Raw genomic sequence first — 25,214 nt, 5'->3', positions numbered from 1 at the left:
AAATAAAGGCTGGCTGTTAGATGATATATCTAAACAGTTATCAAGGATTTCTTTGTTGCTGGGAGAATAGCGGCCCTTGGGCTACCCGTGATTTCAACATTCTTAAGCTCTACCTTTTTTTTATTTTATTTACAAAGTAATTTATCGGTTAGTGTTAATTTCCTAAATGCAACATAAAAGGAGCGCAGTGCGGTGAGAAAAAAAATTAAAGGGGAAAATCATAAAAACAGCAGAGAATCGGCCAAATTGCTTCCATGTGTCTGTGGCTGCCAGAGCTAAAGGAAGCAAGGCACTGTCTAAATGCCCCTGACCCGCCGAGACTGGGCCAATTCAGTTTGAAAGGCCCAGCTCTCTAATGAAGGCCTAATTTTTATTGCCACTCCATTGACTTCAAAGCAGTTCAGGTTGCCAAACATAATTTCACTGGAGGTATTTTCAGGTGCACTGCAAATAGTTCATAAATAATTTCCCCATTAGTCCAGGCGATGCACTTTTTGGGTGAATGTTTCGTCTGTTCTGTCCCTGCCACACCACTCCCTCCTCCTGGCCTCGACACCACCACTACCATCAACACACCGAGAAATAGCCCCGCATCCTTCCTCAATCCCTGCACCCCTGTCAGCCCTAACCTTAGTCCTTTAGGAGCTTAAGGAGTCAAATACCATTTAGTGGCTCTGTGAGTTTTCTGTTGAAGCAGTGAGAAAGGCTGGCTATTGCTCGGCTCTGTCAATCCTTTAAGGAGCCCCACAGTCAGGGATACACAGCTTCGCCATTACAGGATTAGTGAATTAAAATAAATCCAGCCTGAAGAGGCCCAATCACCATTGGCTTATTGGTTGTGACCATGCTGCCACTTTGAATGGCTACCTGCTTTAGTGCACATTAGCTCAAACATTCCCACAATCTGCCCGGCTTACCAAAAGGTGTCCAACTCCGGTTGATTTATATAAATTCCACCTGTAAGATCTCTAAGCATTAGAGTCACAAAGAAAAATTAAATAATTTAGTCAGTTTTACTAAATTATAGCATTTAACTCAGTTTTGTTCAGAAACCCTGGCATATATTAACATCAGAAATGGGTACTAAGGTTGCGACATTATTTAAGTTACACTAAATTTACATAATTATGCCTCCTTCAATGTTCGCATTAGTTCAGTATGATCATTAACAATGCTACCCTTTAAAAGTTTTCGAAGGCACCTCTCCAAAATGTGGTCTATTCTGTCAAATCAACATTTTAATGGATAGTGAAAGCCTCCCAGGATCCAGCAATCACAAGACTAATTCAAAACAAACTAATAATAAAAAAAAGAATTGATGCCATCAAAGCACATGTGTTTCCCATTTGCATTCTCAGAGAAGTAGTGGAATCTTGCGGGTCCGTGCCTCGACTTAGCAAGCCGTTAAACCACTTTTTTTTTCAGTCCAAGGCTTTCTAAAGAACTTCATAAAAAAGAGAGACTGTGAGCACTTTTTGATAGGCAATAACACACAGAAAGCTCCGAGATGAGTTGGACAGCTCTGTAATCGACTGGGCACCGAATCCCACAGACAGGAATACCAAGCTGCGTGCCCATTAACCACCCCTTCCCCCCCTCACAACAACCCACATTCGTCCCCCTTTTTTACATTTCGATGTTATTATTGTTCTATAATTGCATTTCCTTCCCTGCAGCAGACCAAATTCTTTGAAGTGGAAAAAATGGAACACTTCTTTATTGTAAGCAGGCAGGTATTTTGCAATAAACTGGGCTGTTGTCATTGTACAGCTAACACGCTTAATGGGAAAACGGGCCATAAATCACAGCAGTGATAACTGATTACTCTCAGCTCCTCTTCCTCTCGCTCCTCTCTTATTTTTGTTCTCCACCGCTCAGTTTATCTAACACTCCCCCGTCCCACGCCCAGAATGCTGCGGTAGGGCTGAAATGCGGGATCGTCCGTGGCATGAGACTTCAGTGTTTGGGTTGTAAACAAGCAGTTGCATTGAAATGTTTTTTCGTTTTAGTTCATATGGGTGGTATTTAAAAATGTTCTCTTTTATTTAAAATGAAATCAGAACATGTGCACTTTTTACTTGTGGTGTTTATTTATGAAGTATAAAATTAGCCGCCAATATAATTTAGGGAAATTGTTCTTGCTTGGGTTTGTATATTATGAAACATTTTTTCCTCTTACTGTTATGTATTGCTTTATCCTGTTGTTAATATAGTAAGTAAACTGACCATCACTCAGGACAGGATAATATTAATAACAGTGTTTCTTGGATTCATTATGCTGCTATTGAACTATAATGATGGTGATATTAAATCTCTATAATAACCACTGTGTGCTTTATTTTATTGATCTGTTGGTATAAACACTCACTTACACTGTAACTAACTTGCTTAAAATATTCCCCCAAGCTACTTTCTGTACCATATATATATGTATATGCACTATATGTATGGACAGCTGCTTCTCATACTGCTGCTATGTTTGCCTGTGTTTGAGATCTGATCAATAATAAAAGACTGATGTGTCTCATGATTCATGACTACAGCCACCCTAATTCCCTTACACACACAAACCTTCATTAATGAGTTGTTATTGGAAGAAAGAGAGCCCTCGGTATCTGTTAAACACACATGGGTCCTCTTAATGAGCCCTCTCCCAACACACACAGTCGTCTCTGTGTCAGCTCTTGGGCATAGTCCTACCCCGAGATTCTAACCCGCACTTCCTAAAACACGATGGAGGAGAGCCATTGTTCCGCTGCTTTAGGTGAAAATGTTCTTATAGCTGAAAACATTACCTTAACCGTACCTTTGGTTGAACGGCACCTCTCATGTTCCTTGAAGGAAAATGAAAAGCATCTGCTTCAGCTGCTGGGGAATTATTCCTCTCTACTGCTGGGATTGAATAGGTCCTTGAGCCGGTTTGATTTTTGATGGATGGAGATATGTCCAGACTGGCTCTGTGTGCTCTTGCAGGCCCTAATCCAGGCCCCAAGAGGCCCCTAGCCATGTCCTTTATCCAATTCAGCCAACTTCCAACAGGAAATGAGGGCTTCAGGGGGCACTGGTAAGGAGACAGGACACTGAGTCACATGGAGGGCCACAGATACACTGCACACCAAGAGCATATGTGAAACAAAAGAATGCACTGATAATATTCAGTGGATCGCTAATAGAAAACAGGGCAGCTGCCAAAGAAATACTTTCTTTCTTTCTTTTTTTTTGTTGACATAAATCAGTTTGTCTGAACCAGACATGTAGAGCTCCAAATTTCCATCCAGGAATTACTTTCACTCAGCTCTGGCTAAAAAAATAATAATAATTTAAAAAAAAAAAAACAGAAAAGAAAAGAAAAGAAAAGAAAAAGAAAAAAAAACCCATTTTGAGTTCAAAGAATCCTTAAAAAGTTTGGGGGCTTTTGTCTTGTGAAAAGCAACCCGTCCGTAGCGGAGGCAGCCATTAGATGTTCCGGACATAATTAATCAGGAAGAGCAGCACGACACTGATCTGCATCAAACACTCCCCATTTCCAGATATCTCCTCCAGATTTTCCACTAACACTTTCTAATCATAAATAATCACACACAAAAAAGACTCTCAATTAGATTAGTCTCCAAAGTCCTGGCATTACAGGGGGAAAAAGACATTCCTCTGGTCCTTCGCTAACTTTCAAGCTAAAGCGTAATTGCTCTCTGGTGACTTCATGCCAGTTGCAAGCTCGGGGTTTAAACTTGCCTTATTAGGGGTTTGCAGAGCTGCATGGATTGAGTATATTGAGTTTAGACTGTCTACTATGAAAGGGAAGATTGGAATCATCCAGTATATGGAGATTAAATTGGCCCTTGTTTTGATTATTGTGCGACATGTTGTGAAGTTATCGTCTGTAACATAATGATGTCTGGAATTTGTGCCCAGAGTTTTCCATTAGTTAGGCAGTTTTTCAGGGGAAAAGCTCCAGTGAGTAACAGACAGTCTTAAGATGCCTACTGAGAGGTTTTTATGATGTTGTAGCGGCATTTGATATGTTTTTCAACTTGCATCTTTAATCAATACGACTGACCAGTACAGTGGTTTGCTTTTGAGAAAAGAAATAAAAATCGCCTCTTAGTGCGTCCGCTATGCTTTCACTTAACATCGCCAAAAAGGAAAGAGAACTGAAAACATCGATTACAAATGACAGTCCTGTTGCTGGAAATTGTACTTTGCTACAACCACAGCAAACCAGTTATGACATTGCATATCACAAGTCAGAAACTGTCCTCAAAAGAATAATGGCAGCATCAGTCATTTCAGCAAGTGCCATTAAAACAACATATGTTTACGTTCAAGCGGCTAAAGCTTTTCAGAAGCTATTATTTTAGAGTCTAATCAGGGCAGACGTCAGCGTGGATGGATGGGTTTTTGTTTGCGCATGTATGAGAATGATGGTTACATAACCTTTTGTTATGTTTTTATTTTTATTTTGTTTGAGCCAGTAAAGGGGAACTTTTGGGGTTACAAAAGATTGTTTTTTGCAAAAATGACCAAAGTTCTTAGTTAATATACTGTATGACTACAGTAAACAGTTTTCTAATAAATGTATTTTCTAAATCATGATTTTAAAGAGCTAGATAATACAGCATGAGTTTATTTTAAGACATTTTAGGCAATAAAGCACGATAAAGTGCATGGCTACCATGTGATTAAAGCTGGTATCCTCAGAAAGAGATATTAGAGCAGTATATTAGGTAGAGATGCGCTGATCAATTGGCCTGGAACTGGAATCGGCTGATCAGTGACCGGCCGGCCCCATTAATTTCGTGAACATGCAACATTTATGCAAAGTGATGCTGACTCATAGCCACATGCTAACATGCCATCAGCGTAGAAGATCTATACTGTGAGTGAAGACCCAAAGTTCACCAGAGTAAACCTCAAGTGGACCACCACGAAAATGTTCATAACAGCAAACCGAAAAAAAAACATCTCCCAGCTGACCATGGATATTTTAAAGAAGCTAACAAACGTAAAGTAGCTAAAGCTAAAGCTAGCAGTTAGCAGCAAAGAATGAAAGCAGTTATGAGGAAAATTACAGTGATGAGTGAAAAAACAGAAAAGGTTTGTTGACAGTTAAAGTTATAAACATACTAGAAAATTATGTAAGTAACTGATTGTATTTGTTATGTTACATAAATCTACTGAATCTGCACTTGTTTGATATGGTAAAATATAGTAGCTAAAGGTGCGCGTGCAGGAAGTCATTTTGAGTTAATTGTTTCTTCCCAATAAAAAAGAGTTCTTGGAGCTTAGGAGAAATTGTAAAGTCTATGATCATTTCTTTTTCATGACAAAAATATATTTTGCAATGAATAAAAGTAGATTTTTACTTACATATGCTGTTAGCTATAGTTTTTAGAATTAAAATCACTATCAGCAGGACACACTTGGAAAAATGCCAGAAACTGGAATCAGAAATGAATTTTGCAAATCAGTTCATCTCTAATATGAGGGTATTTTTAATTCATTATCACTACATATGATTTGAGATGCCATTACTAGGAAGCGCGTGAACATGGATGGGACCTACAACATCATGTCCCCAGATCCCATCAGCAATAATAGGAGTGATTGGAGTGTTTGGAAGTGGTGTGGGATACTTACTGCCTGGTAAAGGAATCAAGGAGTCACTGCACTGAAAGGAATTCCTTTCCCCAAACCCCAGATTTTTGTTTCTTCCTATGCCAACTGAGATTACTACACGAGGGTATTTCCCCCTGCATCAGCCCCCCAAGTGAAAGAAATTGCATTGACCTCTTCTATCTATTGCTTCCATATGCGAGCAGTTATCTCTCTTGCAAATGGAAATGAGACCCAAAATTGCAACAAATGGGGCCATGCCACTGAATGCAGATGTTCTCTGCTCCTCGCCCAGAGTACACATGCCCGATCAAATTAACTTTAACCCCTCTGCCGACAGAACAGACAGCTCTTTTACAAACTCTCCACTCCAGCAATTTGTTTTGAGTCGAAGCCCAGGGAACAACTGTATGTCCGCATGAGGTAAATAAGAAGTGATAGTATCAAACACCTGGATTCAGTGTTACCCCACTGGAGGGGCCGAGGCTTCTAAGTCTTCCCCTTCCTATGCAAGGGCCATGTTGGTCTCCTGGTCACTTTCCTCTCATTGCATTTTTCTCTACGCAGGCTGTGAGGAAAATTTTGACTGAGAACACCTGCTTGTGGGGTGATTCTAGGAGGTCGAGGCTGAGGAGCTACAGCGATGGAGGGATGAAAGAACCACGAGAGAGGGGTTGAGGGGGAAGACCGCGAGAGGCTAACAGGTGCTTCCTCTATGGGACTCTGGGAAAGAAGACGACTGGTAATGTATGTAAATGAGAGCAGACTTTGCGTGCCCATATCCCTTCATGAAGTCCCTCTGTCTTTCTCTCTCTCTACTCCCCCGCCTTCTGAATAATAAGAAAGTCCTATAAAAGTGGCCTCACAGATAATTTACCAAATTGGTTAAATGTTGCTGAGAGCCTGGAGTGTTAATATGCTTCCATTCAGAGCAGGCAGAGGTCATCGGAGTCACTGGTTACCAGGAACCAGACAGAAACACAACAGCACTCTGATGATCCCATCCCACACAATGCCCTTTAGGGTTGTTCTGTAATGACCAGCATGTCTGAGCACATTTACCGCAACATACATCTACACCGGGATATGAACTGTGTTTTGTTTACCCACACATACACACTTTTGGAATGACCTACTATTGTTGATGGCTGTGTTCTTTATCTTTGGGTCATTTTGTGTGTGTTTTTCTTGCATTCATTCATTCATATACGTATAATTCTATAGAAAACAAATTTTTATTTTCTTTTGTGCCTGCCACCATCTGCTCCCCTTCAGGGACAATGATTATGGCTAATGAGTGTTTCCAAGCCCAGTCCCTCATCTATCTCAACAGACCCAAAACACAGAACATGTCCCTGCTACTTCTCCGCACATAGCCCCCTTTTGCCTCCACACATCCATCTCTCTTCCTCGCCCTCTCACACACAGCAGCAGCAGCAGCATCACGGCGGCTAAATCCATCCCATCATTTATAAGGCTGTCAGCTTAAAACACACACATATTACATATATGTAGAAGGCATGCCGAACTGGAACATACAGGTGCTAACTTATTTAGCTGGGTCTGTTCCTGGTCCAGGCTAATGAGGAGCAGGTGAGTGGCTGTTGCTTTAATCAAGTGGAGAGTGGGCCGCGCACAGATTTGCAGCTTGTTGAAAGGCCAGTCGTACACATGGGCTTCATTATGGGGTTAGGGGAAAATCAGTCAGGGACAATTGTTTTCCCACTCCTGCTGCTAAAGCGAAATACTTTTCTGTCTTTAAGTCTCATGCACACACAGACGACTCCACACAGAAGATGATAGTTTCCAACTCGCCTGCACTGGAGAAGAAGTAAATCCAGTGTCTTCCCCAAGTGCCTAATACAGGCACGAGTCAGTGACTCATCAGCAAGGATAGGGTATTATCAGCTTTGTTAGATGTTGCTAAAGTCAAGTTAAGCATAATATGCAAAGAAAAAAGATGCTTTTTTCAGTTATATGCATAAGTAAAGTCCTGATGTGTGGTCGTCTGAACTCAAAATATAATTCATGAGTAAATGTAGGTAATATTACAGTAGACAGTAACAGCTCTGCAAAGATGTTAATTTTCTGCAAAATGTTTAGGCTGATTTATGGCACGAGGCAGGGGCTTCAAACAAACCACAAAGAGGACTGGCTAAAAGGAATTAACGCACACATCTGCAAATGCTGCATCTTTCTAGAGTTGGGTGATTAAACAGTCGTTAAAGCTGCTCCGATCGATGCATTCTCAACAAAAGAATTGCAGTTGTTTCAGCATAACACGAGAATATCCACCACGCGTACAATAAAAGGAAACTACATGACTGAAAATGTCTGAATTTGGTAACTTCTTCTGAATACAGTTGCGGTTAGAAGCAAAACAAAAAACAACCCAGTGATAATAGAGCCGTATATTATACATACACTATAAGGTGTGTTTTGTTGAAGCTGGTTTAGCTAGCATGTAGGTAACACAATATTTTACTTGTTCCTTCACCTGGAGGAAGGTGCGCAACTTCCTTACTGCTCTCTGACACCAACTGCAAATAAAGCTGAACAAGAAGTTTCCTTTTTTTCATGATTTCTTTGTGTTTCTGGAGAGCACGCCGGACAGATGAGCGTCAGACCTGTCTGTGCGGCTCAGGTCATCACCAAAGTCATCAAAGTGGAATGGTGGTGGCTCTGGCTAAAAGGAAATTTATGTCAAAACATATATCTAAAGTGACTCCGTGACAAATTCTGCAAGTAGATTTGTCACACTATGAATCAAGATTATAGTGTCTAAACAAAAGGGAAAATATATATATGTTGGTGGGCCACAAAGAGCCCTTTGTGATTTATGGATCACTGGGGAGGTATAAAAGCACATTCACACAAATTATTCTTACAATTCAGACAAATGAGCAAATAAGTCTATGTTAGTCTTGATGGGAATATATGACTGTTTTAAGGAGCTACAACATGGAGCCCCCACATTTCTAGTTTAAATGGAGTGACTCTCAAGAATTATGATGTTAAAAGGTCTAGCGTGGAACTGAGGAGGCCTGTGTTTAAAAAGTTAACATCTGCGTTTGATGAATGAAGGTACGAAACTGTTATAAATATGTCGCGGCTGGAAGTAAACAGTTACTTTAGTATTTGACAAATTAAGATTTGATTTGCAAATTTATTTTTAGATTTATTAGATGAGTTTCCTGGTTATATTGCCACAGGAAATACACGTATAAATTGAGAAATTCTGCTTTAATTTGAGGTCTAATTTTTAAAAAGTTGCTGTGTCAAATTGTTTCTGAAGCGCATCTTTTTTTTACTGACTTTAGTTGAATATAAAATATAGTCACTGAGTTTATTTTTTTCAGAAAATAAAAATAAAACCCACAGAGGTAAACTCCAGCCTTCTCGTTCTTTTTTTTCCTCGTGCTGGTTCCTTAAAGATTTCCCATCATCCCAGCTCCCACACACTTAGCAAGGCCACAGAGCTTATACCCAAAGCTTCTTCTCATGCAAACCGCATAATTTTTTTCTGTTTACCTTAACAAACTTAACTTCACATTCAGTGTTTTTACGTCTTTAATATTCACAAGAGGGACGTGTAAGGCAGAGTTGGCTTTCTGAGTCTAAACTTTAATGACTACCTAGTACTTAAAAATCATATGCTTTCTTCTGCACTTGAACTTCCTCGGGTGAATTTAAAGGAAGAGCGTGTGTGTGTGTGTCCAAAGGTGCGTGTGTGCGTGCGTGTTTGACGATCTCTGCGTGGCATCGTTGAAAAATTAAACTCGACCCAGCGCCACATCTGCAAGACTTCTAGTGAACTTCGGAAGGTCATCTCCAAGTAAGCACAAGGCCTGGCTTTGCATAAAACTCACCGGCTGATCTGTGACAAAGCTGCTTAATGTGTCACTCTGCTGACAGCCTCCCATCAGTCCTCATCAAGTCCAGCCGTGTCAAAAGTGTCAGCTGGAGTCTCTCACCATACACTGACACCCCTGCCATATGAAAGCAGGTGACAGGAGGAGTTACTGTCACTGAGGAGGGGCTGTGAACTCTCATCAACCCCTCTGGCTGCTGTTACCACTGCGCAAAGACGCGATGACGAGAAGCGCTTTTGGGACAGTCACTGGCGCTGAGCACGGGGCAACTGGGAGCATTTTTGGCTTTTCTAGCAGAAGTCTCTCCTTGGAGACAGGTGGCTGTTACAGCCTGCACCTGCCAGGTTGCTCTGGGCAGGCACGGCGATGTGAAAAGAACCTTTGACCCCTGACCCTAACATTGCACGAGAAAGTAAAACAGGGGTAGCAGAAAATGACTTCACGTCTGATGAAGAATTTGAAGTGGGAAGCGGGAAAACGAAGGAAAAGTAGCAGTTAAACTGATTCCCGTGAGCTGTGTTGGGAGAAATTTGATACCTGTGTAACGCTTGGTCTTTTTTGTGTGAAAGGGGTCGTGCTTTGCGTGGATTTATTCTTGTATCATTGCACTAAAGGGAGAATTACTTGCAAAACGAAATGGTATATATTTATGCTGCTAACATCCAGCTTAACATCATCATCATCTTAGATTGAGCTGAATGACAAGGAGCTGAGCCGAACTCTGATTGTGACTCTCGGTTGCCGGTAGGTGCAGCTGTAGTTCAAGCCAGCAAAAAAAGAGACGCCAGTCCGGGGGCTGGTGGTGAAGGGGAGGAAGAGGGGATAATGTATGGTCTGACTTAAATTAGAGCTAATTGAGGGATGATATTAACAGACTGTGAAATTTTTTGGAGAGCCGTTTTGGAGCTAAACCCTTTGTACCATAAAGGAACTGAACCACTTGGCAACAGACATGTTAAGGGGGACACTGGGAAACATTTTCCCTGGTATCCCATCGAAGCTGATCAGCTTTCCAAGTACTGAGAGAGAAAACAGACGCTGTTTGATTAGTCAGAATAAGAATCCAACAGATGCTCGGTTGCAGAGGAAAGCAAATGAATCTTGACTGGAGGAAACTCCCGCAATTGTTTCTTATCACATTTTGTTCCATCTACTGTTGTATCATAGTGATTGTTTAGCTTCACGCTGTGGATGAACAAACATGTTGGAAGGTCTTGGTGCATGTCAGGTGGAGTTCTTTGAGCTCCTTAGAGTAGGAAGTTTCACCAGCGGGGTCTGCTAGTCATATGAGCTGCTCTACTTCCTGTGGCTACAACCATGTTTCCTGTTTGGCTGTTGGCCCTCTTAGCACAGTCCTGCATGATGTATAACGGACCGAGTAGCAGAGTGTCTGTTCATGTTTCTACACTTGTGTGTGTCCGCCTGCCCGGCAGACCATAAAGCTGTCTCAGCTTAAGCAGTGATTAATACGCCCATCACTTTCTAAATGCTGCCTGCCTGTTCTCCGGCCTCGGCCTCCACAGAGTAGACCAATGTTTGCCTTTCCCAAAGCACCCTCCCTTTACGACAGCGCAGGGTCAGAGGGAGAAAAGAAGCATTCTTTAATTTGATAATTAGTCTGTGGACTCTTTGGGGTGAAAGAAAAGGATTGGCCTCATTAGCTGTAATTGTCTAATTGCCTTTCATCTAAATAGTCCCTAATTTTCACTTCATGGATTATACAAATACCATAAATGCACCTCTGTGTTATTTGTGTATCTTGCAAGTCACCTCACTGCAAAAAAAGCAAATTCTGCTGTCAGAGCCTGCTCCAGTGAGAGATGAGTGTGTTTAAATAGTGGGACGGGTGGAATGATTGAGAAATAGACTGAAGGGGTACAATCAAACAGTTGATCTGCCGGTAGAGTTGCTAAGCAGGAAAAAGCAAAGCTCTGGTCCTGTGGGTCTGTTATTTTTCACATTTGGTATTCTTCTTTGAGTAATACAGTAAGATGAGACTCAATGAAACAAAGTCCATCGTATTTATTTTATCACAACTAGTTTTAATCATTTCAATTTTTTAACTCCACGGAGCGAAATGGGCATAAATGTTGCTTTCCGTTTTGTTAGTTTTAGGATAAGATGATGGTTTGAGTCAAAACACACCCTTTTAAATGCATGTAGGAAAGCCCCATTTTATAAGTACGGGACTTTGTTCATTCTGAAGGTAACAGCATGTGTGTTACATGCAAATACGCCTCTATATTAGCCCTCTAAATATTTGATGTATCTTAGGTAAGTGCGTGTTAGCAGCTGTATCGTTAACTTTTATCTGTTTCGATATACCAAGCTTAGTTACAGCCTACTGTATGTATGTAATTCTCAAATACATATTTGAGCATTTTCAATGGTTTTCATTTCCATTAGTGAGCTTGAGGAGATTCAGAATCAGAATCAGAATCAGAATCAGAATACTTTATTGATCCCTGGGGGAAATTATTTTTTGTTACAGTGCTCCATTTTAAACCAACATTAAGACAAGACAGACAATACGCTAACTAAGAATAGTACAATATATACATATATATACATACATACATACATAAGTCACTTATAAATAAATATTTGGAAAAGAAACATGTGTAGTTGTAGCAGCAAACAGTGTGTTAAGTGGATGCGTTGTACAGGGAGATGGCCACAGGCAGGAATGATTTCCTGTGTCGTTCAGTGGTGCTTTTCGGTAATCTCAGTCTCTCACTGAACGAGCTCCTGTGACTGACCAGCATGTCATGGAGTGGGTGGGAGGTGTTATCCAACATTGTCTTTATCTTGGACAGCATCCGCCTCTCCGACACCACCTTGAGGGAGTCCAGCTCCATCCCCACAACATTGCTGGCCTTACGGATCAGTTTATTAAGTCTGTTGGCATCTGCGACCCTCAGCCTGCTCCCCCAGCATGCAACAGCATAGAGGATCGCACTGGCCACCACAGACTCATAGAAAATCCTCAGCATTTTCTGGCAGATGTTGAAGGACCTCAGTCGCCTCAAAAAATAGAGACGACTCTGGCCCTTCCTGTAAAGTGCTGTGGTGTTTTTAGCCCAGTCCAGTTTATTGTCAATGTGTACTCCAAGGTATTTATAGTCCTCCACAATGTCAACACTGACCCCCTGGATTGAAACAGGGGTCAAGTGTTTCCTGGTCTTCCTGAAGTCCACGATCAGTTCCTTGGTCTTTGCCACGTTGAGCTGCAGATGATTCTGCTCACACCACGTGACAAAGGAGTCGACCACAGCCCGGTACTCTGTCTCATTCACACATAATAAACAAAAAACAGTAAAAAGTGCTAACAACTTTGACGGCTAATACTGTAGGTTTTGTGGTACCAATTCTCAATAACAAAAGAAGAGGGTTGACAAAGACCAACATGTGCCGTATACTCACTGTGCATCGTTTCAGGTACTTTGGCTGGTTCTGGAGGTAGAGTTGGTTGTTCAACAGACAAAGGTCAGTGGTTGGATGTGTGCAATTAGGGCTTAGGTATAGGGGGGAAAGTTAAAAATTGTAGTAAGAAAGCACTTTGAGTACTCAGAGTAGAAAAGCACTATAAGTGCCGTTCCATGCATGATACAGTGTGCCTCACAGAAACCTAAGCAGTTTCAGTAGAAGGAATAAAAAGGGGTTATCTTAGCTTGTGCATCAAATTGATTCCTTTATTATGATTACTTAAAGAAATGTTTGAAAAATAAGATGCCAGCTAATTTGATCTGAGGATTTCAAAAATCATTTAAAAAGTATTTTAAATGAAAAACTGCCTGCTGTTAGATTCTGTGTAGGTGACAAAGATGCTGCTTTAGCTAATGCATTTTCTTCTAAGTTTTAAATGAAACAGCTGTAAACTTGAACTTTTCAAAAAGGATAAGAAAGGAGCGAGTTTATGGCTTCTGACTGTGTGTTCAGACTGCTGGGGGTGGGGGAAGGCTCTCATGCATTAACGCAGACATAAGCATGTCTACAGTACACTCAAGAGTCCCACCTCCTTGCGTGTTACGCCCACGGGAGGCATCATCACTCTCAGAAGGAAACAGGCCAGTAAGTGAGCAGTCTTTCCTTCACTCACACCCCCGCCTCCTTTCCCCCAAAACAGAAAACACACTTATCTATGCTGGGGCCACCTGCCAGCGCCAGCTTGTCCTTTGTGTAGATATCTGTATAAGCCTGCGATTCTGTTACCCTGCTCCCCAGAGGGTTCAGGCTCTGCTGCAGCCAAGCTCCCCTGTGGCTGGATGCTTGAACAGTAAGACACTCGCGCAGGTCAATCACAGGTGGAAGTACACCACTTGTTATCTGTGCATTTAGAGCTTAAATCCCTGAACACGTTCAGGCCAGCTCATCTTGCACTAGCTCATTGCCGAAGTCAACTTCTCAACAAAGACTGGATCAGATGTTGTGCACGAAGTGTGAAAACATGTTTGTGGTTTAAATTGAAGTATCATCTCCCTCTTTGCTTTCTCTTACATTTAAACATCCTTATATTTTATAGGCATTCAACAGCTGGTTTGGGATGTGGGTCAGGGTCATGGGGTGTGCTGCAGCGGCGTGTTAATCAACTCGCTTTAATTATTATTTGAATTAAGGTATCATACAATGTAATTAATCCTCCTAAAAAATGGTAGAACTTGAATCCATTAAATTCTCTTTCCCAAAATTGCTAGTGATCATGCATTAAGGTTACGTAAGCTAAGCTAGCAAGGTTAAATGCTTCATATCAAAGCAAATATAAAAATAAAAAACAGCAGCGGTGAGACTGAGTCTGAAGTTTACGCCTGCTCTTTTTGAAACACTGCTGTTTCAGAGGCCTGAACTTAGCTCCATCAGTGAACCTGAACTCATTTAACTTTGGTAACTGTTACCTAACGGTATATTTGAGAAGCTGGAGAGAAAATGTTGGCCGAATGGGTAGAGCAGCTTGACATTAAGCAGAAACATGACATTTCTCTGCCAGTATTCTGTGTATCTGAGTTAAGTTACACACTTGAGGTCTATATGCCTAAAATAATATGTTTTGGGATCTGAGTCATGCAAAAAAAGAAAAAGAAAAAAATGTGCCAGGCATGCTGGGATCTTGCTAGTGGTTATGTGCTGCTGGGCTATTCTGTGATGTTGCGGTTAATTGTGTTAACACGGTTGTTCCAGCGACTGTAAACGAACATACTCATACAGTAGTATAGATACACAGATGGAGGCAAACATGATCTTAGGTTTAATCCTCCAGACCAACTGTCAAATGTAATTGTAGGAAAGTATTTGGAGGACGGCTCTTTTTCCTTACATCAATTGAAATTATATAATCATAGGTCTCCAGCAGGAGTATATATGTAAGAAGTTTAATGACTTTTGCATGTCTGAATTAAGGAGCTCTCAGCCTCAGAGGTCTGAATTGGAATTACAGCCCATCTGCTGAACAGGGCAGCAGGGATAGAGATGATTGCACCCCGGGATCATCCATTAGTGCTGTCATCTGGAATTCACAGTGGGACCACAGTGCAGTGAACTGCTATGCCTGGACCAGTTCATTTAGCAGCACACAGCATTTACAGCAGCAGCAGTCTATCAGCAGGTCAGATGTTGCTCTGAGCAGCACAGCCCCAACTTTCTGATGAGGCATCTGTTACTTTTCTGATTGAAGCACTTTACTTCTCCTCCCAGCACTGATGCCACTGCAGCTTTTTCTGTCCCTTTTGGTTGTTCCTTGTGGTCATCATCGCTTAGCACTATTTCTGTAATTTGTTATAATTACATTAATTATAATAACAGTGGCTCAGGAGGTCTTCCGCTAATTGGAGGGTCAGTGATTCAGTCCTCTGCTGTAATGCACTTTAAGTGGTCAATAAGACTTGAAAAAGTCAGTCCATTTACCAGGAGATCATATCTGTTTCATTTAAAATGAGTCCGTTGTAATGACGACCCACTTAGACAGACACCTGAAGGCAGGAGAGAACACAGTGGAGATTTTATATTTAGCAAATATATTTCAACTCCAAATTACTCCTTAAAAACAAGTGTTTGCTCGCTTGCTCTCAATAACACTTTAAGATGACATGGCACTGTCTGTAAATCTTTTGCTCATGTCATTTTTGTCCCTGTTTAAAATTTTAATACCTTCCTATAAACACAGTGAGAGTGAAAATAAAGTTATTACAATGACAGTTTTATGCCAGTATATCATACATGGCATATCCGTCAATAGATTTAAATCTTGTATATTTGATCATAAAATTGAAATGAGAGTGCCACATCTAAGGAATTGGACACCATGGCGTCTGCCTTTGACTGCCACCCAGCCCACAAAGCATCAGAACACCAAGCCTCCTCCTGCAGGTGATGGCCCCACAGGAACAAATCAAGCCTGTGGTACGTGACAGCGGATCGTATCAGGAGTTTGGTTATTCAGGATTGGCTTATTGTAGAGTTGCTGCTCTCCCACATCAGAGGGAGCCAGTTAACATGGTTCAGGGATCTAACTACAGTGCCCACTGGAAGCCTCCTAAGCAAAGGTGCTTAACATACGCACATCTTATCTTGGACACTATGGAGACAGAGATAGATGGATGTTAGTGGTGGGAATGTCAAAACACAGCATGATAGAATATTATCACAATACTTCATGCATGATACAATATTAGTGCAATTTGTAATTTTGTAATATGCTGATTATCATAATAACAAGTGCAAACTGCAAATTATGTGCTCAAAGTGAAACTTTGTCGATATATGTTTTATATCTGTAAGATGAATTTATCTCACTTCAGTTATTATTTTTGCTGCAAAATGAGATCGTCTGAGTCTGCCAGCTGACAGCCTACAATTAAATGGGGTCAATTAACTATGATAAACTGTTGAAAATCATATCATATCTGTTGCTGTCTACACGGACAGAAATGTATATTTAACTATTACATTTCCTGTTCTGTAGAAATGTAACCAGAATACATCCAGTCGAGTCGAGTCTCATTCAGACTTTATGCAACATGTAATCTGTCTGCATTTATAGATTACCGAGCAATTACTTGCAAACCTTCAACAATGTTCAATTTAAGAAAAATATTAACATAACAATAAATTTAATGTACAACACAAGCTCTGTGTGTGTGTAATTTTGGCTTTGTTTTAATGAAATGCTCATTAGAATTATTGGTATATCTCCAATTATTCACTGATAGAGGACAAATGCAGTATTTTACTGCATGTCTGATATATAAAAGAATCCTCGTAGTTTGAGTCCAGGCTCTATGTTCTGTGTCATTTTACATGTGCCGTTTTCTTGTACTCTACATATTGCCAAAAAGCTCCACAAGCTGCATTTTTTGTCAATGAATATCATTCCTTTGTCGGCTAATGAGCAGTAAGCTGCTTGGCCTACTAACGAGGTTCTAGTGGCTGTTGACTTGAATAACAACATGTTAGCTACTGAGTGGAGAGAAGAACAAAGAATTTCTCCTCGTTACTGCTGGCGCCTGATTGTTCTCAGGCTTTCTCTGAAGACAGCTCCTAATATCATCTCATAATCTGCCATCTTCTCCTCCAGATGCCCCCGCCGCCACTCGCTTTCATGTCCGACTGTCGTTCAAAGCCTAATCATTAATGTGATTTATTTCTCCCTGTGTATTATTTTGTTCCTCTAATTTGTTTGGGTTTTTCAGCAGTGGTGTAAATCAGAATCAAAGCGATTGCCACTGTTTTTCTCTGTCACCTCTGTTAATGGCCTGTCTGCTGGAGGTTTGCTCTGAAAAGAAGCAGACCTGCTGTCTGCCTAAATCACCTTTCCATCCTCTCCCCTCATCATAAACACAAAGAGCCCATTGGCCACTGGTGAGAGCACCTTCCCGGTCCGACCTCTGGCTATAAATTACCAGCTCTGTGCAAATTCAGAGCCAAAAAGTGAACAAAATACAGCTATTAATCTTCATTAAGTTGGTGAAAGTTTTGATACCAAAGATATTACAGCTCGACACTTTTACCTTGAATACAGTTTGACACTTTTTTAAAGATATAAATGGGAACAACATCTCAGACACGTATCCCAGAGATGAGGCGACTGGAAGAAACAATAGAGGGAGGGATGATTGTCATCTGTCCATCATGCATGGAAGGCACGCAGATTCTCAGACATTATGATGTGTAATGTGATTGGACAGTGCTGTGACAGCGAGCTGTAACCTTCAGCTTCCTGCCTACTCCAAACCCACCTTGCAGGGTTCTAGAAGGGATGTCAATGGTACTGATCAATGGGGGCATTGGCACTCATCATGTCAAATCCACTCTATGTCCGTTTCCCGTCTCTTTTGTCATCGGGCACGTGCTTTTCTTCCTCTAGTCAATCACTCTGAAATATGAACCGAGCTGCGCGGATGTCAGATAACCAAGTGGTGATACTGCATAAATTCACCTTCATTTTTCAGCTTACATGTAGTTTTAAAGCTACTGTTGTAAAGCTACTGTTTTCTTATCGTCTCAAAGCGCTCCACAGACTTATACGCACCGCCATAAGGCTAGTAAACACACACAAATACAGCCAGGAGAGAATTATTGGTGGAGGCACATAGCCACAGCAGCCCTAAATGAGAATTTCACCAAACAAACACAATCAGGACCCTATTGCATTTCTCTTTCATGATGCTGAAAGGAAATGCAAACGAGATTAGATAACACAAAGGCCACAAGGCTCATTTCTCTCCTGTGTCTGGAGATGGCTAAATGCTGTAATAACCCTCTCCGCTCAGCTCCTCAGGCCAAGTCCCCCTTTTGTTGAACCCAAACCAACTGCATTAATGTAATGGTAAGTTTTTTTTCCCTCCTTTTTTTTGCACTCCTTTCCTCCATATCCAGCCCTGTTTCCCTTGGACTTTAAATTAACTGAGCGCCAACCACTCTAGCTTTAAGTGGGCATGGCATTATTTTGAACTGTGCGATCAGAGAGAGATCTGTATGTCTGCCAGGGGTTTTGATTCATGGTACAGTCTTGGCAGTTAGAACAATTGGAGGAGCCTGAACAGGATCTAATGGATAAGTCTGGACTGAGAACGGCCAGCTCAGAGCTGCTTGCTGGTTCGCAGCAGCAGCGGCGATAAATGGCAGTTATACAGCTTGCCTTAATCAGATTGGAGCAATCACCCTGGAAAAGTTTCCCATATGTCGTCGGAGCTGAGGAAAGTCGGCGGGAGTGGGATGAAGCAAAAACGAAAGGGAGAGAAGGAGAGAAAGAGAGAAAGCAGGAGTGGGTCAACTTAGCAAAGGCTGATAAAACAGAACGAGAAAAGAAAAGCAAGAGGCCGAAATGGAGAAAAAGAAGTGCCAGGGTTAGAGCCAGGCCACAGGCCACAGGGAGGTTAGTGTGTCTGGCTACAATTAGCCAGTCACAAGACAGATTAAGATGATGCTTCGGGGAGCTATTGGTCCTCAGTCATTAGTGATTATTCAGTCAGAAATTACTGACTCTGAAAGTAACGTGTGGCTGCATCTGGTAGTTTACTAACACATGTTTCCTTCCTGCAGCAGCGGCCTTTCAGCGAGATCCAAATCTGAAAATACTTCTTGCAGGAAGTGCTTTGGAAGATATGCTAATTGTGGTTTTGATTTGGTCCCTTTTCAAATGGCAATATTGATATCTTAAAATGAAGTGCGACATCAGTGACACTTTTGAAAATTACCACAAGCGTGCACATAAAGCTCTTGCTTTGTGGCACCGACTGCACCCCCCAAACTTTGCCAAACGCCACATCGAGAACGCTGATTATCAAAAACATAGCAGCAGCCTGTGTTAATGTGGGTGTCCTTAGGAAATCTTATTAACTCTGAGGTCTTTATGAGCTGTGGGTGCTATCGTTTAATTAAATAAGCAGCATGTTTTTAAACTCACAAAGAAGAATTTTTGTTTTCTATTTCCTTTGCTTTCAACAATCCCTGATAATTAAAACCCCGTAAGTGTTTCATAACTGAGAGCTCATTTAATGCCCAACACTTGCTCTCTTTCTCTGCTTAAGTGCCTACGGAGAGGGAAATCTAGCCAAAATAAGATTGCTGCATACCTAGGCTTGTGCTGTCCTTAGATGTGTCCTGATGTTAGTGAAATGGCTAAAGTTAACTTTAAGTCAAAACATAATAACTCCCAGATTATATTAATATCCATGTGTGTTATGACGAACTCACACACAGAGTAAAGAATGCACTTTCATACACATCCATATCTCTGCTGCACTAACTTTTGTCATCTCCTCTGTGAGCCACTGTGTATTTATTTGTTATTGCAGCTGATGCGTAATGTGGTGAATAAACACAGCATCTGCATCTTGGCACAGTATGCAAGGTACCTTCAAAGCCTCAAACATGCTGTATCCAGAGACTGCACGCACAAGACTGTACTCACACATGCGTGTACACAATTGGGTCCAAAAGGCACACATTTTGTAAGCTGCAGCAGAGTTGAATGGAAGTGCTAGTTCTGATGATTTTACTATAAACATAACTGTAATAATTGGCGATGATCATGCGGTTTGCAAGACGCGCGCGTGTGCCCACAGCTTGCCGGAGCTCCGCTCAACATCTAAAGGGCTCAGCCGGCTCTAACTTGCAGCTCCAGATGTGGCTTCGGCTCTCAACCCCTGGATGGTCTCCCACACCTGATTTATATCTCACTCTCAGAGACAAGCACATGTGAGCACACCCACACGCAGTGCATGCACAAACAATTATACACACATGTAAGCGTATGTGCGCACACGCGCGCATGCACGAGCTCTCCCACTCACAAGCATTCGCAAATAAAATCAAGAAATCAATGTAACCTGTAATTTTTACAGGCTTGATTTGAGTGTGTGTGACAGGCCAAATCCAATAGCTGCAGCGGGGCTGACAGGCCTGACATGAGTCTTGCCTTGCCGGCCCCTCAATTATGCATGGCCCAATGTTTCCCCGGATCTTAATTGAATCACACTGTCTCAAACTTGTTATTTCTAATTTGTTGCATTTGATTTCTGACATCGGCGCTGCCGTGTCATGAATTATGCAAACCGGAGGACCTTTAATTGTGAGTGTTATTAAAACAAAACTAATTGCAGATGATTCAAATGTGACTGGGAAGCGAGATGTTTAGGGCTTACTCTGACATGATTTCGCTACTTCTGCCAAATAATGATTAGGTCTCACAGCTGTCTGAGCTGTTGTTGTTTTGTGGTTGTGACTGCAATCTTTGGGTGTCGGATGGTTTAATAGAGGGGTATGATGCGGCCTGTTGGTGGGATACATAGGGGCTCTTTGGTGATATGATGCACGGCGATGACACGCGCTCATCTGACAGCACGCGTGCAGATTCTCACACACACAACTCCCACAGTATTGGAGAAAGCAAAATGGGTATAATTCATCATCATAGTCTTATCATCCAACTTATCTCACTTTTATTGATTATGGTTGATGCATTTTGATTAGTTCTCTTTCCAGAAATTGTTTGACTCGCCCCTAAATACACAGAAAATTGCTTTCAATATTGCCATCTTTGAGGCTGACGATATACAGGCACTGACATAAAATGAGAACTCCTTGGAATTCATTCGGTTTAAGTGTATTGTCGGGCAAAAGCAATAAGGCATTTTGATTAAATAATGAAAGTGCAATGGAGAGAGCCCCATAAAAGTGGAATCAGTCAATATAATGTATGCCTGTAACATTTCAAAATGATTGCCAAACATTGAGGACACTGAGTTTTTAAACTGAGGAACTGAAAACTTAAAATGTTACAAAGCTCTTTTTTCTTTAGACTTACTTTTTTTTCTTCTTTATGTAACTAAAAGCAGCAAGGCAGAACATGATTACAAAATAAGATAGTGTGTAAAATAATTGTGCAATTAAACCAACAAAGTCAAAACATGAACGTGGAAGGTTGTAAGCGGTAAAATGAACCCTCCTGTTCTATTCATAAGAGATTTAACAATTGAATCGTGCCTTCAGGGCAACAGCTCAGCACCTGACTGTAAGGTAGGGATCCTCACGGCTGTGTTCCATACGGGACGTTGGAGATGTCTGGAAGTCATTTCCACATGTGAGAAGGGGGTGGGGGTGTGAGGGAGGGCACACTTTAGTTTCATGAATGTTCAATCAATTCAATAGGACAGCTTAACTTTCTCTTTCCCTCGCATAGCACATTTATAGGCCCACAGGCATTCACAGGCAACATTCAAAGGCTGACTGTGCCTCATACAAAAGCTGGGTAATTTCACCTTTTGGGGTGGGGGGCAACAGCTGAAGCCTGTAGGAAAGGGAGCAAAATAAAGGAAACAAAGCTAGTTTGAAAAGGGAACTGAAACAAGGATAATCTGTAACATTTTGTGGGTTTGATATGTGACATAAGGAGTCCAAGGCATGTTAGCAGCAATTGTCCATGACAGTTGTGTACACAAATTCGTGGTTCGCATAGGATGGCTATGGTGGCTGTCTGTTTTTTCCTGTAGCACCAAAGGAAGGTTATGTTTTTTGGTTCTTGAGTAAAATATTTGAAATGCTAGGTTATGAGCATTCAAGGTGTCCATGAGATGTTGCTTTTGAGTGCTAGTGGCATGCTAATATGTTAAGCCAAGATAATGACCATAGCTAATGATGCTCCTTTTGACTGTTAATGGTATGCTAACATGCTAAGCCAACACACTAGCCATTGCCAATGATGTTCCTTTTGATTGCTAATTGCATGCTAACATGCTAAGCCAAGATGCTGGCCATAGCTAATAACGTTGCTTTTGAATGCCAGTGGCATGCTAACATGCTAAGCCAACACACTGGCCATAGCTAACACTAACAGCTTCATCTTTGGATATAATTATTAATTTATATTTTTTAATTTTATTTTATTTTGCTCAAAATGTTTCCTGTAGTTGCATATACATTCCAGCCTGATAGCTTCCATTGGGAGAGGACTGTTGAGACAATGCAACGTCAGGCTCAGACTAATGCTATCGAGCACTGAACATTTGGTAAAATTCTCTACTCTGAGCTAACACAATCTTCTATAACCAGCCCAGGTCCACGAGAAGAGGCAGGGAATATATACATTGCCTTGAACTCCCAAACCCTACCTGTCAGATGCTTGTGTCTCAGCCAGGACGTAAAAAGGTTTTATTCTCATTATGTATGCATGCTAAGGAGTGGGTGACGTGACCTGCCAATTCAAAAAGTCTATCTTTGCATAAAAGTCTATGTCAATAGGGTGCCTCGATGGTTGGGTTCTGTCTAAATGATAAAGTAGCTAAGTATATTTTGCCCATGCCTCCAGGATGGCTGCAGAATCTTGTCTGTTGAGATGACAATTAGAGTCACTTTCCACCCGGGTTAGACCAGACAGGCCCTGTCAACCACCAGCAGAAAAGAATGGAAAGAGACAGAGAGTAATATGTGTACCACTCTGATTCTTCTTCACCTCGTGATCCTTGCACTGACCACCAAAAGGAGGGGAGGAGGCATAGACAGGGACGAAGGAGGCAAGTGGAGAAAAATAGAGGCAAATACATCTCAGCAGTTACTGTGGATCTATTTCTAGTTTTAAAATGGTTGTGAGCTGTCAGTGAGTCATTCTTATACTGTTCCGTTACCTTGTTTCTCATATCATCTTTCATGGACTCTCAATGTTCTCTGACCAATAAAAGTGTCAAAGTAACCATCTCTGAGATTGTAAAGACACATGATATATGATACACTGGGAGATTATTTGCTGGAGTTTGTACGAGGCTCACGGTGATGTACACTGTGTAAATGAAACATTCGTTGTACAAAGAAAAAAAACCAAAATACTTTCCCCTGTTTTAATGCCATGCAATCCAGCCAACAATAGTGCACACGGCACGCAGCAATGATCTCAGATCAGCTTTTGAATCGGGCTCACACTCAGCCCCACTGTCTTCTTAACAAATCTAAAGTAGTGCAGGCTGTCAAACGTTTTGGCACAGCAGTGCAACTGTCAGGGTGGAGTGTGTATGAGATGTGCTGTATGCCTCTGTGTTGCAACTTCCCCCTGAAAGGATTAATAATTTACATGGGATTACTCTAAAATTCCACTATTTGCCACAAAACTATGTAACAGTGATTTGTTGAACTGTCATAATAGCACATCACTCAAAGTAAACAATCATCACCTCACCGAGAGGTGGAGGTAAATGTCTCTTTCTGAGAAAGTAAGACAGCGGAGGAGGGGAGGTTTTCCTTTCTCGTGGTTTCCCATCATGTGGTTCTCTCCTAGCTAGAGATGGTTGGGGTGGGGTGGAGGGTGGGGGGGAGAGAAAGCTGTAATTGCTGTCAGTCTCTCCTGAGCACAACCTTAAAGGAAGCTGCTTTTTCACAGTGAAAGGAGTTTGGGCTGTGTGGCTTCCCCTCCAGGCCTCTGGAGGATTTGGTGAGTCGCCCCCCCCCCCCTTCTTGTTTACCTCTCATTGTCAACAGCGGCACATAGCTTTGGATGCAGAGGAATCACAAGGCTAATAGCCTAAGACACTCAGAAACAGAGACGTGGGTAATTGGAAAGATTATCCTCAACGTGCCAGCTATGATTTGGAGGGTTTTCAAGTGGTGAAAGTTTACCCTCTCTAAAATGTTGCACACAAATATCAAAACACAAAAGGCTTTTCCCCAAAATTTCAATGCACGGGTTTTGACACGTCTGTGTTTACTCCAGATGACTTGTCAACCACTTTGGCAGATGTGTATTCATCCAAGTTCCCCCACTTTTCCACTAACCTGACAGACTATATCATCCATTTATGTGCATTCAAAACATGCCCTGCAACCTCTTAGCTGCCCCGATCCCTTGATTCTAAGAGCAGTCGTGTTGACACTGGAGACTTATGGTAAATGCGTCTTTTTTACATGCATGTATTGTATTTGACTGAAAATATATTTTTAGATAGATGCGCTTCTGTCTAACACACATGCATAAATGCATGTTTGTTAATGGCAAAGAGGACATTCCCATTCTCTCCCACCTTTTCTGGCAGACTTAATCCCTCCTTATTGGCAAACATTCGAATTTGTTTTAAGCGTTAGCCACAGAGGTCAAATCCCCCTCTTAGGGTGAAAAGCTGCAGGAAATTGCCTGCATTAGAGAGATGTATTGGTGTGAAAAGATCCCATGACATGCTGCTGAACAGGTCAGCTCAGTGAAATTTGTTCTCCCCCCTACATTCCTTTTCTCTTGCTTTCTGTCTGCAACAAGCAGAGAAGCAACAAGAAGTCAAATCCCTCTATTTATATGCCTTTATTCTTAAGGACATTTGGAGAATTCCTTAACTCTGCCTCATATCTGTAATTGTCTTTGTACTGGTCAGAGCACTTGGGGCGCTCTCCAAAAGACATGGTTCATGCTACCCATTTCCTGCAGACTTCACAGCATGCTCCTGCCAAAGTCCCTCATACCAAATGTGCAGCGCTGGTTACCTCTGTCATGTTTCTTGAGCTGCCTAAAAAATAATAATACAACAGTTTCTATGCATTTGAATACTTAACCAGAATCAGCTGTTTGATTTTGTGACACAGTAGTTTGCGAAGGTTAAGATATTTTGGAACAGAAAAATCCCACTTATGTGAAATTTGAAACAGCATATAGTTTCAAAGTGCTGCCAAAATAAGCCTAGCTGAGACTGTGATATGATTAGGAAAAGTTCTATTTGAATCAACTTTTTCTAAGCGGGTCAAAATGAGGACTTTTACTACAGC

General features: G+C 41.5%; 1 long non-coding RNA gene across 1 annotated transcript in view; it reads left to right on the top strand.

Annotated features, from left to right (window-relative positions):
• Positions 1 to 4,454: 4,454 nt before the first annotated feature.
• LOC113008400 (uncharacterized) overlaps positions 4,455 to 25,214 on the top strand; it is a 73,292-nt gene continuing 52,532 nt past the window's right edge. The window contains exons 1-2 of the long non-coding RNA XR_003270015.2: positions 4,455 to 5,094; positions 6,181 to 6,360. This is a non-coding gene — a long non-coding RNA (uncharacterized LOC113008400). The remainder of the gene's footprint in view (positions 5,095 to 6,180; positions 6,361 to 25,214) is intronic.

The sequence above is a fragment of the Astatotilapia calliptera genome, chromosome 16 (genome assembly GCF_964374335.1).
Source record: "Astatotilapia calliptera chromosome 16, fAstCal68.1, whole genome shotgun sequence".
Classification (NCBI taxonomy): Eukaryota; Metazoa; Chordata; class Actinopteri; order Cichliformes; family Cichlidae; genus Astatotilapia; species Astatotilapia calliptera.
Note: the sequence above shows the minus strand (reverse complement) of the source record. Positions and strands in the feature narration are given on the sequence as shown.